Source organism: Bubalus bubalis, chromosome 21 (assembly GCF_019923935.1).
Source record: "Bubalus bubalis isolate 160015118507 breed Murrah chromosome 21, NDDB_SH_1, whole genome shotgun sequence".
NCBI classification, from domain to species: domain Eukaryota; kingdom Metazoa; phylum Chordata; class Mammalia; order Artiodactyla; family Bovidae; genus Bubalus; species Bubalus bubalis.
The window spans coordinates 38417160-38433153 of NC_059177.1; the positions used below are offsets into that span (position 1 = coordinate 38417160).

A 15994-nucleotide genomic window follows, 5' to 3' on the forward strand; every position below is an offset into this window, starting at 1 on the left:
TGAGTAGTCAGCAGTACTAGAGAAAGTTAGGCTGTTGAAAATATTCAATCTCAATATTGTCAGAATTACATAATAGAATCCAAGTTCTACATATTTAGATGCAAGTAAATATGCTTCTTTTCCATCTTTTATGGGATTTTGGCTCTACTTTCTCTGTCATTGTATGCTGTCCAAAGTCCTTTTTGAGTATAGTTAGCATGTAAATAAATAATGACTCTAGTGTTTTTGTATATTGGATGAGGTAATAAAAATATAAGATGGGTGTGAAATATCTGTAAAGTAAAACTGCTTAGGTGTGGATTTTCCTGATGCTTTTCACTAATCAAAGGGAAAATTATCTTTGCTAAGCCAGTCCTTTCATTTAAACAAGCAGAGTAAACATCTGAGAGTCTTGAAAAATAAATTGAATCATCAGGCCTCCAAGTGTTTCAAGATTCTGGCTATCCTTCTAAAATTGAGAGATACTGAATAAACTGATAATATATTGATGTCCTCTGTAGCCTATGGGAGGAAAATATCAGCCTGTGTGTTTCACGACCATTTCATGAAGTAGGAAAGTTCTCAGATAACTTTGCAGTTAACTTCTTTTTTTAATCACTAAGTTTTGGGGGAGCATAGGCTAAGTTTCAAACCCTCTAGAGGCTATACTGCTTTCAGAAAGACAATGGGATTTTGGCAAATGTGCACAGTGCTACAGAGAAGCTACTGTGTGACTGAAGAAAGCAAAGGGAAAACATTGAAAAATCTTGCAAATAATTATGCCTTCTGTTGCCCATGCAGAACAGCCTTTTGGTGTGGATGGTAGGCATAGAGTTGTTTAAGCAAATGAGTTAAATTATATCTTGAACATCTCCTTCGGTTATTTTTCTGACAAGTACAGCAACTGTTGTCTATAAGGCAGCGAATGTCACAACATACTGTGTTCAAAACAGCTCTTGGGGGCTCTTCCATATTCAATTTTTGTTTGTTATACATCATCAGACGGCATTGTTTTGTGCCACTTCTACATACAAGATATTCACTAAATCCTGCAGGCAAAATATGGAAAGACATTTCAGACAACCTTCCTGGTTTCTAAGAACCTATCAATCTGTTTGAGATGTTGAAGTACATCCGCAAGAAACAGAGCTCATAATGTAAGGCAGTATATGGTGAGCATCCGAATCTTAGTGTTTTTCACATCTCCATCCTTGACTCTCTTTATGGCTTGATTATGTCTCCTCAAAAATCCATATGTTGAAATCCTAAGCTGCAGTACCTCATAGTGGGACATTATTTGGAAATAAGGTCTTTGTAGATGTAATTAGTTAAGATGAAGTCGTCATTGTTGTTCAGTCACTGAGTCGTGTCTGACTCTGATGCCATGAACTGCAGCAGGCCAGAGTTCCCTGAGTTTCCATCTCCCTCAGTTTGCTCAAACTCATGTCCATTGAGTCAGTGATACCATCCAACCATTTCGTCCTCTGTTGCCCCTTTCTCCTCCTGCCCTCAATCTTTCCAAGCATCAGGGTCTTTCCAGTCAATCAGCTCTTCGCATCAGGTGGCCAAAGTATCGGAGTTTCAGCTTCAGCATTAGTCCTTCCAATGAATATTCAGGGTTGATTTCCTTTAGGATGAACTGGTTGGATCTCCTTGCTGTCCAAGGGACTCTCAAGAGTCTTTTCCAACACCACAGTTTGAAAGCATCAATTCTTCAGCATCCAGCCTTCTTTATGGTCCAATTCTCACATCCATACATGACTACTGGGAAAACGATAGCTTTGACTGTACGGACCTTTGTTGGCAAAGTGATGTCTCTGCTTTTTAATACACAGTCTAAGGTTTGTAATAGCTCTTCTTCCAAAGAGCAAGCGTCTTTTAACTTTGTGGCAGCAGTCACCGTCCACAGTGATTTTGGAGCCCAAGAAAATGAAATCTGACACTGTTACTTTTTACCCATCAATTTGCCATGAAGTAATGAGACCAAATGCCATGATCTTTGTTTTTTGAATGTTGAGTTTTAAGCCAGCTTAAAACTTAAAACTTAGAGTGGACCCTAATCCATGATGACTGGTATCCTATTGAATGGAGAAATTTGGACATAGAGGAAGTACACAGGGAGAACACCATGTGAAGAGGAACACAGAGATTGGAGTGACTCTTCTACAGGCAAGGAACACCAAGGATGGCCAGAAGCTAGGGTACAGGCATGAAGTATGTTCTTCACTGAGTGCTCAGAAGATGCTGACCCTGCCAACAGCTGTAAGACGGTAAATTTCTGTTGTTTAAGCCACCTTGCCACTGATGATCTCTATACTTCCATTCTCACATCTGGAGCTCCAGGACACACCTCTCACCAAATGTCTAATCCATACATCAGTATTGCTGAAGGGGTGGTCTCACACTGGCGCAGGTAGTCAGTGCTTTGTCACAGGTCCACGGGGAGATAAGGAACTTGCACTAGAATGTAAATCAGCTCACTGCTTTCTTCAAGAAAGTCTTGCTGCAAAAATTTGTCAGCTGAACTGAACTGACGCATGATGAAGTTGATGTATTATTTCCAGTACTAGCACTTTATCTTGGTGCAGACCAATCATGAGCAGTTCACAAATGGCACAGACCTACACATTAAACTTGGAAGAGCACTAACCTCCGTCACACCTCCCCTAGGATATCCTCAGACTAGTCAACAGTTGAATGTCTCACCAAGACTCTTTGCAGCTCTACTTTCTAACTCAGGATAAATTAATTTTCTTAGAGTTCTGGCGTACAGTTCTATTGCTGCTGTATAACCAAACTATTCAAGGCCGAAGCACATAACTTCATCCTATTGATGTTCCAGTTAATAAACTTTTCATCTCTTTCTCCTTCACCTTTATCACTGGTGCTGTGCTTTGGACCCTCATGATGATTTGCATGGACTTTTACAATAACATTTTAACTATTCCTTCTGCTTGCTTGCTTGTCCTCCTTCCATTCACAGTGGTCATTCTGAAGCACACCTAGTCATGTCCTTTTCCTGCTTAGAATGCTTCTGTGGCTTTCCTTTGCCTATACAGGATCCACTCTGAACTCACTTGCATGGCATAACTGGATCCTCCCTTCCCATCCAGCCTCAACTCCTGCAATTCTGTGTACACCCTTGGCTTCAGCCTGTATTAACAATTATTGGCAGGGAATATTTGCAGAAACTAACACCATGGCTGTAAAATGTTTCCAGTCGATAATGTGTTAAGCCCTTAACATCCCTGCATTGTTGCATGCTCTTTTGTGATACTGTCTTTTGTACACGCTCTTCTTCTAGCTTAAAAGGCCCTTCCCATTTTGCCCATCACACTCCTAGGTAGATGACAGCATTTAGGCATTAAAAATAGGAACAAATAGTGACTATTTATTGGATGTTTACCCTGTATACTCACTGTTCTATAAAGTTATAAGGTTGTATCTCATTTATTCCTGATAAGATAGATACTGTTCCTCTTAACCTTACAATGAGGAAACCGGGAGGCAGAGTAGAGAAACTTGTCTTAGGTCACACATTTAGTAAGAGGTAGAGCTGGATTGGGCCCAGACAGTCTGACTCTGGTCAGAGCTCTTAACCTTGTGCTATTTTAATCATATTATGGCACTGGGCACATCTTACTTCAGTGGGTACCTGTTTCTCTCACCTGATGCTACAGAGATTTCATTTAGTATCCCCCAGTGTCTGGTAGATGTGCATACCTATAATAGATGCTCAGCAAATACTTAAAGCATGAATTTATGATTGTTGAATTCATGGGTATTTAGAGTAGTACACTTTCTCTACCATTTATAGCAAGTTCACTGAGGTAATCCTGTTTATTCTTTAAAACAACCTTTTTGTGTAGGACGAGTATATATCCTATAACCCTGTTTTGGAGTGGGAGGGGGGTCCAAAGATGTCCTACTGGTTGGACAGAACCATAGAACACCAATCTGGGCCTCCTGAATGCATCTAGGGTTTTCTCACCACAGAGTCGGACTTAGAGTCACCCTAAGTACAAGCTGGACCAGTACAGACTTTGGAGTGTCAATGTGATTTTTGACTCACACATTTAGAAAGTTTCATGACAAATACATTAAATGTACCTCACATCCAGCATGCACTCATCTTTTTTGATTATGAAATAATATAATTTTATTTTCAGTTTTTGAAACTCTTTGTCTGTATGAGGTTAACACATGACTATGATTTCTCAGGAATCATAGTATCTTCATAGGAGCTCTGGAAAACTGAAAAAAAAAATCACCAATTGTTTTTCATTGTAGCAGTATTTTATGAGCTCTAAATTTAACCAGTCCTGTGGCCACTTCTGGACAACTCAGCAGTGGTCATAGGACTGGAAAAGGTCAGTTTTCATTCCAATCCCAAAGAAAGGCAATGCCAAAGAATGCTCAAACTACTGTACAATTGCACTCATCTTACACATTAGTAAAGTAATGCTGAAAATTCTCCAAGCCAGGCTTCAACAGTATGTGAACCATGAAATTCCAGATGTTCAAGCTGGTTTTAGAAAAGGCAGAGGAACCAGAGACCAAATTGCCAACATCCACTGGATTACCAGAAAAACATCTATTTCTGCCTTATTGACTATACCAAAAGCTTTGACTGTGTAGGTCATCACAAACGAAAATTCTGAAAGAGATGGGAATACCAGACCACTTGACCTGCCTCTTGAGAAATCTGTATGCAGGTCAGGAAGCAACAGTTAGAACTGGACATGGAACAACAGACTAGTTCCAAATGGGAAAAGGAGTATGTCAAGGCTGTATATTGTCACCCTGCTTATTTAACTTATATACAGAGTACATCATAAGAAATGCTGGACTGGATGAAGCACAAGCTGGAATCAAGATTGCTGGGAGAAGTATCAATAACCTCAGATATGCAGATGATACCACCCTTATGGCAGAAAGGGAGGAAGAACTAAAGAGCCTCTTGATGAAAGAGGAGAGTGAAAAAGTTGGCTTAAAACTCAACTTTCAGAAAACTAAGATCATGGCATCCAGTCTCATCACTTCATGGCAAATAGATGGGAAAACAGTGGAAACCATGACAGACTTTATTTTTTGGGGCTCCCAAATCACTGCAGATGGTGACTGCAGCCATGAAATTGAAAGACGCTTACTCCTTGGAAGGAAAGTTATGACCAACCTAGACAGCATATTAAAAAGCAGACACATTACTTTGACAACAAAGGTCCATCTAGTCAAGGCTGTGGTTTTTCCAGTAGTCATGTATGGATGTGAGAGTTGGACTATAAAGGAAGCTGAGCACTGAAGAATTGATGCTTTTGAACTGTGGTGTTGGGGAAGACTCTTGTGAGTCCATTGGACTGCAAGGAGATCCAACCAGTCCATCCTAAAAGAAATCAGTCCTGAATATTCATTGGAAGGACTGATGCTGAAGCTGAAACTTCACTACTTTGGCCACCTGATGCGAAGAACTAACTCATTTGAAAAGACCCTGATGCTGGGAAAGATTGAGGGCAGGAGGAGAAGGGGATGACAGAGGATGTCATGGTTGGATGGTATCACCGACTCCATGGACATGAATTGGAGTGGACTCCAGGAGTTGGCGATGGACAAGGAAGCCTGGTGTGCTGTGATTCATGGGGTCGCAAAGAGTCCGACATGATTGAGTGACTGAACCGAACTGAAATTTAACCATGAATGAGGTTGACAGACATTTGGAGGTGGAAATTTAACTAAACATTTATTAATTTAAATTTTCCATTTTGGTTTTACGTTGGAGGCAATACATTTCCTTTGAGATCTATTCTCATGTCTCCCCATATTCAAATACTGGGGTGAAGTGGCTTTCCACGTGGCACTAGTGGTAAAGAACTCACCTGGCAATGCAGGAGATTCAAAAGATAACGGGTTCAATCCCTAGTTCAGGAAGATCCTTTAGAGTATAAAATGGCAACCTGCTCTAGTGTTCTTGCCTGGAAAATTCCACTGACGGAGGAACCTGGTGGGCCTCAGTCTATGGGGCTGCAAAGAATTGGACACGACTGAGCAATTGAGAGGTTCTGGTAATAAAGAAGGATTGTATTTTCCATTTGTCATTATCTGTGTGTATAACTCTCCTCCAAGATAGGTGACTTTGGTCCAAGTTACAATTCAGGTATTGCTGGGTCACCAGGTTCTTACATCATCTAGGCTTCGGAATACCACCAGAGAATTAATTACCAGAGAATCAGAGTGGGCTTCCTGGAGGAGGTTGCACTGCACCTGAGGAATAGGTAGTATTTGAATATGGGGAGACGTGAGAATAGATATTCTAGCGGGGAGCATGAGCTAAGACACATAAGCCTCAGAAAGCGAGAGCAGACAGTACATACAAGGTGTAAGGTTGGAAAGGTAGATTGGGACCACGTGGTGGTTAACTCTGAATACTAGTAGTCTTTGTGTGTTCTTTATTTGATAGGCAGCCTAGAGCCCATTACAGGTAATGCAGACATCTGAGCAGTTGCCAAATGGAGGGTGATTGGCCTTAGGCTTGTCTTAACACGATAAATTTTCCCATAAGGCAGTTGAAAATTCAGATGTTCCAAGGAACAATGTCAGCACAAGCAGAATGTCTTATTTGCAAAAGACATGATTGCTCAAGCATTTTTCCATGGCCAGGTTAGAAATAGCTTCCCATGAGCTTTGTCAGTAGACCCACATCATTTGCCAGCTTTCCTGTTTGCCTGGCAATGGAGAAAAGAAGAGGATTTCTTTCTACTATCTACTTGCCACAGGCAGCCTAGTACTGTTGTATATTATGTATAACAGTACCGCTATATATTATGATTCAGCATTATAGACCTTCAGAGGAAACAGACACTGGTTACGATTTGTACTTGTTTTATTTTATTAAGAGGCCCACTTCCCCCACCCCACCCCCATCCCACTGAAGCCGTAGTTCTAAACAACTGTCAATCTGTTGCTGGGTCCAAAGAGCTTTTCCTATTTTTCCTTCCATTTCTCAAAGCTGTCTTTTAGTCAGTATTTGATTAGGATTTGAGTCATAAGGCTATGTTGAACTCTTTACAGGGGGTAAAACATAGTCACCTAATCTCACCTCTGTTTATCTGTGTATAGAAGACCATCCATTTTCATTAAAGAAACAAATGTAGATATGCTGCAGCATAAGTTAAATATTATGCTAAATGAAGTATCTGTTTACTGCTTCAGTTCAGTTCAGTTGCTCAGTCGTGTCTGACTCTGCGACCCCATGGACTGCAGCACGCCAGGCCTCCCTGTCCATTACCAACTCCTGGAGCTTGCTCAAACTCACCTCCATCGGGTTGGTGATGCCATCCACCCATTTCATCCTCTGTCATCCCCTTCTCCTCCTGCCTTCAATCTTTCCCAGCATCAGGGTCCTTTCAAATGAGTCAGTTCTTCGTATCTGGTGGCCAAAGTATTGGAGCTTTGGCTTCAGCATCAGGCCTTCAATGAATATTCAGGACTGATTTCCTTTAGGATGGACTGGTTGGATCTCCTCGCAGTCCAAGGGACTCTCAAGAGTCTTCTCTAACACCACAGTTCAAAAGCATCAATTCTTCGGTGCTCAGCTTTCTTTATAGTCCAACTCTCACATCCATGCAATACTGCTGAAAAACCTTAGCTTTGACTAGACAGACCTTTGTTGGCAAAGTAATGTCTGCTTTTTAATGCACTGTCTAGGTTGGTCAAAACTTTTCTTCCAAGAAGCAAGTGTCTTTTAATTTCATGGCAGCAGTCACCATCTGCAGTGATTTTGGAGCCCAAGAAAATAAAGTCTGTCACTGTTTCCCCATCTATTTGCCATGAAGTGATGGGACCGGATGCCATGATCTTCGTTTACGTAGTTTACTGCTTATGACCTGGCAATAAACAACCGTGTTCAAAAAGACTTGATGGAAAAGAAAACCAATTTAACATGCTACATACTGTATACACCAAAATTCAGGGTGATTTATGATCTAGAATATTTCATCTTTTCCACTCACAGTAAGAACTCTGTATTTCTGTTTTGTGTACTCATCCAAATGCTTTTGTATAATGATTTCTTTAATCACTATCCTCTGGCATATTCTTTGTTCTAGCAAAATCTATTACTAAATGTTATCTTTTGTCATTGAGCTATGATTTTGGAACAAAAGAAGTTCATTCCTAGGATTTACATGTGATAGCAACAGAGATATTTAGAGAATGCAGTAATTTATTTTGATTTTAATTACACCAAATTTACCTGCCTACCTAAAATGCCAGATTTCTTGAGGACAGTAGCAAAATGAGAAATTTATGTTAATTTGAGTGAAAATTTACACTTGTTTCCTGACCCCAAACTCATTTAAGCAAAACATATCATTAAAGTGATGTGATAATCCCTCAAATTATATAGTAAATTTAATCAATGTGATCAACCCATAGAGATAATTCAAATGAAATTTTCAGTTGTACCTTGTCAGTATGCCAAATTGTCATTTTTAGTGGGCAATATTGGTTACATACTTGTTCTTCATGACCCAAAGCCAAGCAGAATTACAGGGTTTTAGGTAATTATTTTTCCCCATTCCTAGCATCAGGAATAGATGCAGATTTGTAGATGCAAGCCAATTGACACATGGTACTGTACTGGAAATGTGGTTGGCTCATGAGTGAGAGTGACCATGTGACTTAAGTTGATCCAATCAGACTAAAGTAAGGACTTACGTTCCACTTCCCTGGTGGCTCAGACGGTTAAGTGTCTGTCTACAATGCGGGAGACCCAGGTTCAATCCCTGGGTGGGGAAGATCTCCTGGAGAAGGAAATGGCAACCCACTCCAGTATTCTTGCCTGGAAAATCCCATGGATGGAGGAGCCTGGTAGGCTACATTTCATGGGGTTGTAAAGAGTCGGACACGACTGGGCAACTTCACTCACTCACTCATGCTTGGGAGAAAAGTTTTACTCCTCTTCTTTTGATTGACATACCAAGGAAGCACGGGTCATCTTGCTACTGGGAGCCAACTTAGAACCATGAGGAATGGAATTATTTTCTTAATTTTTCTTTCTGATCTTTTGTTGCCAGTGTATAAAAACGCAACAGATTTCTATGTATTAATTTTATGTCCTGAAACTTTACTGAATTCATGATGAGCTCTAGTAGTTCTCTGGTAGCATCTTTAGGATTTTCTATGTATAGTTACCATATCATCTGCAAACAGTGGCACTTTTATATTGTTTTTTTCAATTTGGATTCCTTTCATTTCTTTGATTGCTGTGGCTAAGACTTCAAAAATTATGTTGACTAGAAGTGGTGAGAGTACATATCCTTGTCTTGTTCCTGACCTTAGAGGAAATGCTTTCAGCTTTTCACTGTTGAGTATGATGTTAACTGTGGGTTCGTCATACGTGGACTTCATTATGTTGAAGTTATGTTACCTCTGTGCCCACTTTCTGGAGTTTTTAATCATAAATGAATGTTGTATTTTATCAAAAAGTCATTCTGCATCTACTGAGATGGTCATAATTTTTTTTGATCATATGGTTTTTATTCTTTAATTTATTAATATGGTGTGTCACACTGATTGATTTGTGGATATTGAAAAAAGCTTGCATCCTTGGGGTAAATCCCACTTGATCATGGTGTATGGTCCTTTTACTATATTGTTGGAATCGGTTTGCTTGTATTTTGTTGAGGATTTTTGTGTTTGTGTTCATTAGTGATATTGGCCTATAATTTTCTCTTTTTGTGATATCTTTGATTTTGGTATCAGGGTGATCATGGCCTCATAAAAGAAGTTCAGAAGTATTCCTTCCCCTGCAATTTCTTGGAATAGTTTCAGAAAGATAGGTGTTAACTTTTCTCTCAGTATTTGATAGAATCCTCCTGTGAAGCCGTCTAGTTCTGGACTCCTGCTTTTTGGTAGTTTTTAAATCACAGATTCAGTTTCAGTAATTGTAATTGAACTATTAATATTTTACTCCTGGTTCAGTCTTGGTAGATTCTAACTTTCTAAGAATGTGTCCATTTTTTCTAGATTGCCCATTTTATTGGTGTATAATTACTTGTGGTGGTCTGTTGATCCTTTATATTTCTGTGGTGTTGGTTGAAACTTCTTTTTCATTTCCAATTTTATTGATTTGTGCCCTCTCCCTTCTCCACCACACCCCCACACACACACTTTTTTTTTTCTTTCTTGATGAGTCTGGTGAAAGATTGGTGGGAATGTAAATTGGTACAGCCACTATGGAAAACAGTATGGAGGTTCCTTAAAAAGCTAAAAATAGTTACCGTATGATCCTGAAATCCCACTCCTGGATATAAACCTGGAAAAAACTGTAATTTGAAAACATACATGCACCCCAGTGTTCATTGCAATACATTTACAATAGCCAAGACATGGAAAGAACCAAAGCATCTGTCAACCTAAACATCTATCAACAGATGATTGGAAGATGTTACATGTATGCATAGATATACACACAGGAATCACTTTGCTGTACACCTGAAACTAACACATCGTAAATCAACTACACATCAGTTTAAAAAAAAGTTGCAATAAAGAAACATGAGAAGACCCATTTTAGTCTAAAGCCAAAGTTAAAAAGAGTAAAATAATTGAGATATGGAAATAAGTTGAGTTTCTAATGATAGTAATCAGATCAGATCAGTCGCTCAGTCGTGTCCGACTCTTTGCGACCCCATGAATCGCAGCACGCCAGGCCTCCCTGTCCATCACCAACTCCTGGAGTTCACTGAGACTCACGTCCATTGAGTCAGTGATGCCATCCAGCCATCTCATCCTCTGTCGTCCCCTTCTCCTCCTGCCCCCAATCCCTCCCAGCATCAGAGTCTTTTCCAATGAGTCAACTCTTCGCATGAGGTGGCCAAAGTACTGGAGTTTCAGCTTCAGCATCATTCCTTTCAAAGAAATCCCAGGGCTGATCTCCTTCAGAATGGACTGGTTGGATCTCCTTGCTGTCCAAGGGACTCTCAAGAGTCTTCTCCAACACCACAGTTCAAAAGCATCAATTCTTCGGTGCTCAGCCTTCTAATAGGCAACAACATTAGGTTAGACCTGGAGACTGTGTTTCATCTGAACTTCCAATAATGTAGTAAATTCTCTTATTCTGTAAGTAATTTTGAGTTATGGCCAAAACTAGTGTATCCATGCTACATTTCTCTTCAAAACAGGAATTTCAGGACTCAAATTTTCAGCCCTTAACTCTCAGATTTATTTTGCTTCAGTCATAAGTAGAAATGAAATCCTATTTGCCATGTGAGAAGTAAAATAAGAATTACTTCCTTCTAACTCCAGATATATTTGGGCCAAAAATAAGGTTGTTGATTAGATATAAATCATGTCTTACAACAGGGTTAACTTGTATTATAATTAAAATGATAAAGTGAATTCAGTGGGCTTCCTGGGTAGCTCAAATGGTAAAGAATCTGCCTACATTGTGGGCGACCTGGGTTCAATCGTTGGGTTGGGGAGATCCCCTGGAGAAAGGAATGGCAACCCACTCCAGTGTTCTTCCCTGGAAATTCCATGGACAGAGGAGCCTGGTATAGTCCATGGGTTGCATGGGTTGCAAAGAGTCAGAGACAGTTGAGCTACTAACACATTCACTTTCACTTTCAGTCTGACTTAAGTTAACTAGTTTACATACTTTTCTGTAAATAAAATTAAAACATGTTTATTACAGAAAAATAAAATAAGAAAATACATAAATTAGAACTAAAAGTAACCTCCTTATTTCACCACTCAAAAACATCCACTCTATACACAAAATATATTATCTACATAGAGACATAGAAAAGGAGATCAATATTTTATATATATTTTGTGAGTGAGTGAGTAAAGTCGCTCAGTCGTGTCCAACTCTTTGTGACTCCATGGACTGTAGCCTACCAGGCTCCTCCCTCCATATATTTTGTATACAAGCAGTAATTCTATGATGTTTTGCAACTTGCTTTTTTGAAGGACAAATATGGAAAGAAAACCTTTCCATGTCAGTAAATGTAAGTGTTCTTCTAAATGGCTTGTAGCAATCCAGTTTATGGATGAACCATAATTTATTCAACAGGTTGTCTATTGATTTCTGTTTCTTGCTTCTATAATCATTCTTCAGTATGTTTGTATATATATCTTTCCACACTTCTCCAAATGTGTATGCCCTTAATACAAAGAGTACGTTTATTTCCAGTTTGTTACTAGCTTCCAAACCATCTGTAAATATTTATACCTCCATGAGGGGTACATGAGCATGTCTGATTCCCCATATTAAAACCAGATATTATTTTTCATTCAATTTTATCAACTAGATGGATGATTTTCAAAATTTTGTATCTGCATTTCCTCTTTACATGTTTATTGCCTGTTTGTATTTTGTCTTTTAAAATTCTCTCTTACATTCCATTCATTTTTCTATTTATTATTTGTTTTAAAAAGCTCTATTTCAATAGTCGTAACACTTTGTCATATATGTGCAGTTTATGTTTTGTCATTTGTTGTTAGACTTTTTTTATGTTTACTTGTTATGTTTTTGGCCTCTTTATGTTTAGCTAAACAGAAGTTTTTTAATGCAGTGGAATCTGTCCAGTTTTCCCCTTTATGGTTTCTGGGTTTCATGAAAAGAAGTACCCTCTTTAACCTAAAGGTTATAAAACTATTGATACTGTGTTCTTCTACTACTGTCATGGTTTCACTTTTTGCCTTTACAATTTTGACTCATCTGAAATGTATAATGCTTTAATAAATGAAATATGAAACCCACTTTGTTTTGTTTACAAAGAACTAGCCAATTGTCTCAACATCATATATTAAATAATCTATTTGCTCACCGGTTAATTACCTCTTTAAAGAAGCACTAAATTCATAAGAATATTTGGTTTTGTTTTTGTTCTGTGGGTAGAAAGTCATTAATCTTTCCCATCCTGTACCATCACCACTACTATCATAGCATTATGATACAGTTTAGGATATATTAACAAGCAGTTCCTTTTATTACACTTTTCAGAATATCCCTGTGTCTTCTGGATATTTTTTCCCCTTTGGGAAAATATTATTTACTGATTCTGTCAGTTTTAAAATAAAGGATCATTTGGATTTTAATTGAAATTCCATTGCATCTATAGATTAATGTAGGGAATGCTGACATCTTTATGACATGGAGTAATCCTGCCTAAGAACTAAGAAACTCTCTGCATTAATTCAAATATTTTGATGTACCTCAGCTTCTTAATATATTTTTTCAACATATATGCCCAAATATTTATTGTAAAATTTATCTATAATTCAGCCCTAACATTTATTAGTTGAGCACTCTTAGATGACTCCTTGCATTAACCTAACCTCTCTATTCACTCTGCAAAGCAAAGGTGCTCAAGTCTATTAGGCTGCTCTCTAATACACTTGTGCCCCTATCAACTGAGATATTTTTTCATCAAGAGTAATTGTGTTTCCCAAACCTGTTTAGGCTAGTTTCAGTAGTTATTATAATCCCATATTCAATTAGATGTTATTTAACTTAATGAGCTATGATTTTAAAAACAAAAGATAGTCTGTTTATTTTATCTAAGTTGATTCCTCTGGGAAGTTTGAATTACATCTGAAAAATGTCATTGAATTGTAGTTGGGCAAAATTACAGTACAATTTTGGTGGAAAATTCGTAGGTATCTAAAGGATTTTTTGGTCAGATTGCTTTGCAATTTCCTTAATTTTTATTCCTCTTTAAAGAAATAAAAATGGAAATCATAACCCATATACTGTGCAAATTAATGAGGATGTGAAACCTGCACATAAAGGCAAAATTGTAACCTTACATGAAAAAGTCAGCAAATAAATAGTTATAAATTTTAAGTAAAATTGGGTTACCTTTTGTGTTATGATCCTCTACTTCACCTAATTAAAAACAAACATTAACCCATGAAATGCTATCTTGATTCCATTGGACAAGAAGAATTCCATAGTATTTTTGTGTTTTTGTTGACATGAATAAATAAAGCATACAAATTTTAAAAATACTTATTGTTTGTCATTCTAAATAGTTTGAAGCTATTTTTTGGTTTTCTTGAGAATGAATTGTTTAAAATAATTTACTTCTTCTCCAATATGTTTACTTTTTCTTCTAATTTCATTGGCTAACATTAACTTCTCTGTTACTACTATACATGGCAAGAGACTACTCCAGGTATATAAAATTTGAAAACTTTAAAATCAGAACAATTAGTTTTATTTTAGTTATACTTTTCTTTGAAAATAACTGGCACTTAATGTCTAGTGAAAATTAAATGTGCACCAAGAGAAGAGAGCTCAATACCATGCTGCTCTTTATGTCTGTTTTGAACAGGTGCATTCTAAATTCCTCATTCTAGACTAAAATTTTTAAGATGGATTGAATGAATTTCTACGTTTGATTCTTTGAAATAAAAATGTATAAAATATAAGGGGCAGTCAACTTTGAAAGAGTTAAAAAAAAAACAAAAACAACCTCGCACTCCATTTAAATTTCACTACTATTTGTCTTTTTAATGAGGGATTTATCATGTACAAAGGGCAAGTATTTTCAGGCTCAGGGTAGGAGCTTCATATTGGGAAGAAGTTAAGGAAAATGAATCATCATTTTCTTCTGACTGTGCATCCAACAAAAAAGATGTGCAGTCTTTTGTAAACTAGACTTTTCTCAACCTGGTCATATTTTTCACACACATCCATGAAGGTAAGCAACATATAAAATTCCTAAGAAAAGCTATTAATAATCTTACTGGTCCCTATATTCTTAGACAGTAGAGAACACTCAATGTGAAAGGCATTTCCCAGAATTCCCTTTGTCATTAATGACTCTCCTGCCTCAGAAAGGTGTGATTTCAGGCTTAAAATTACACTCTTCAAATTTAGAGACTCTGGAAATAAGATTCCCAGCACCAAAACAGATGAATGTTCCTGCCACTAGATATATTGATTGCTTGCTGTGACCTTCACAGGGCAAAACTATGAAAGGAACATGCAGAGAAACTTACTGTTTTGACAGCGAGATTAGTAATTTTATTCTATCAGTTCCAACCCATAGATTCTATCTCTCAATTCACATGATTTAAGAAGTGTTGAACTTGTGGGTTGGAGTTGTTGACAAGCGAGTCACTCTGATAGCTTTCTGAGCTGAGATTTCTGTATTTTAGTCATTCCAAATAAACCATGTAAATGCTGAAATGCATTCAGTAAAGCAGCAGTAGGTTGAGCATAAAATGAAACTAAGAAGAGAGAATTCAGTCTCTCCTTTTACTTCTTTGGCCACTTATATTTTAGATGTCTTATCACAAAATATCACTATGTCCTTGACCTTACGCTCTAAATACTGAAAAACTGTGACTGGGTATAATATAATCCATTCTGACCTGGCTTGGTAGAATTGTATTCCATTTTCTGAAGGTTCTTTCTTAAGTCTGCCAACAGAAAGAGGTGGTGAAAGTGGCAGTGATCACAGTGATGTTTCCCCCTGTTTGTTCTGCTATTCATTTATGAATTCAGCTGATTCTCTTTGTGCAAAATTAATATGTCAAGTTTGAGATAAGCCTTTGAATCACTGCTTAGGTAGGTTTCCTAGGGCTTGCAGTCTATTTACATATCACTGGAGAATTGAGGGGAAAAGATGCCAGAAAATATTGTCAGTCCAGTGTCTTTTAAACAGTTTTTAAAGTAAAAGAATAATTGAAATATTGACATTTGAGTAACATAGCTCTGACCTGAGTTATTTTAAGGTCATAGTTATTTATGCGTTCATTCTATGCACGGAGACAAGGGGATGAGTAACTAGCCTGTGAAATGTTGAGTGAAAAATGCCAGAAGGACGAGACAAAGATGGTTCATGGCCTGTGAAAGCTCCCAGAAGGAGGTGGTTTCTAACCTAAGTCTTGAACTATTACTGTCATTTGAAAAGTGGAAATTATGGCTCAGTTTAAGCAAAGTCATGAGAAGGGAGAAGTTCAGGACGTTTTTAAAGAATTGAACTGCAATTGTTTGGCTGGA

General features: G+C 37.8%; 1 protein-coding gene across 23 annotated transcripts in view; it reads left to right on the forward strand.

Moving 5' to 3' along the window:
* Nucleotides 1-15994, forward strand: part of CADPS (calcium dependent secretion activator) — a 463291-nt gene that overhangs the window by 11803 nt on the left and 435494 nt on the right. The window lies entirely within an intron of this gene.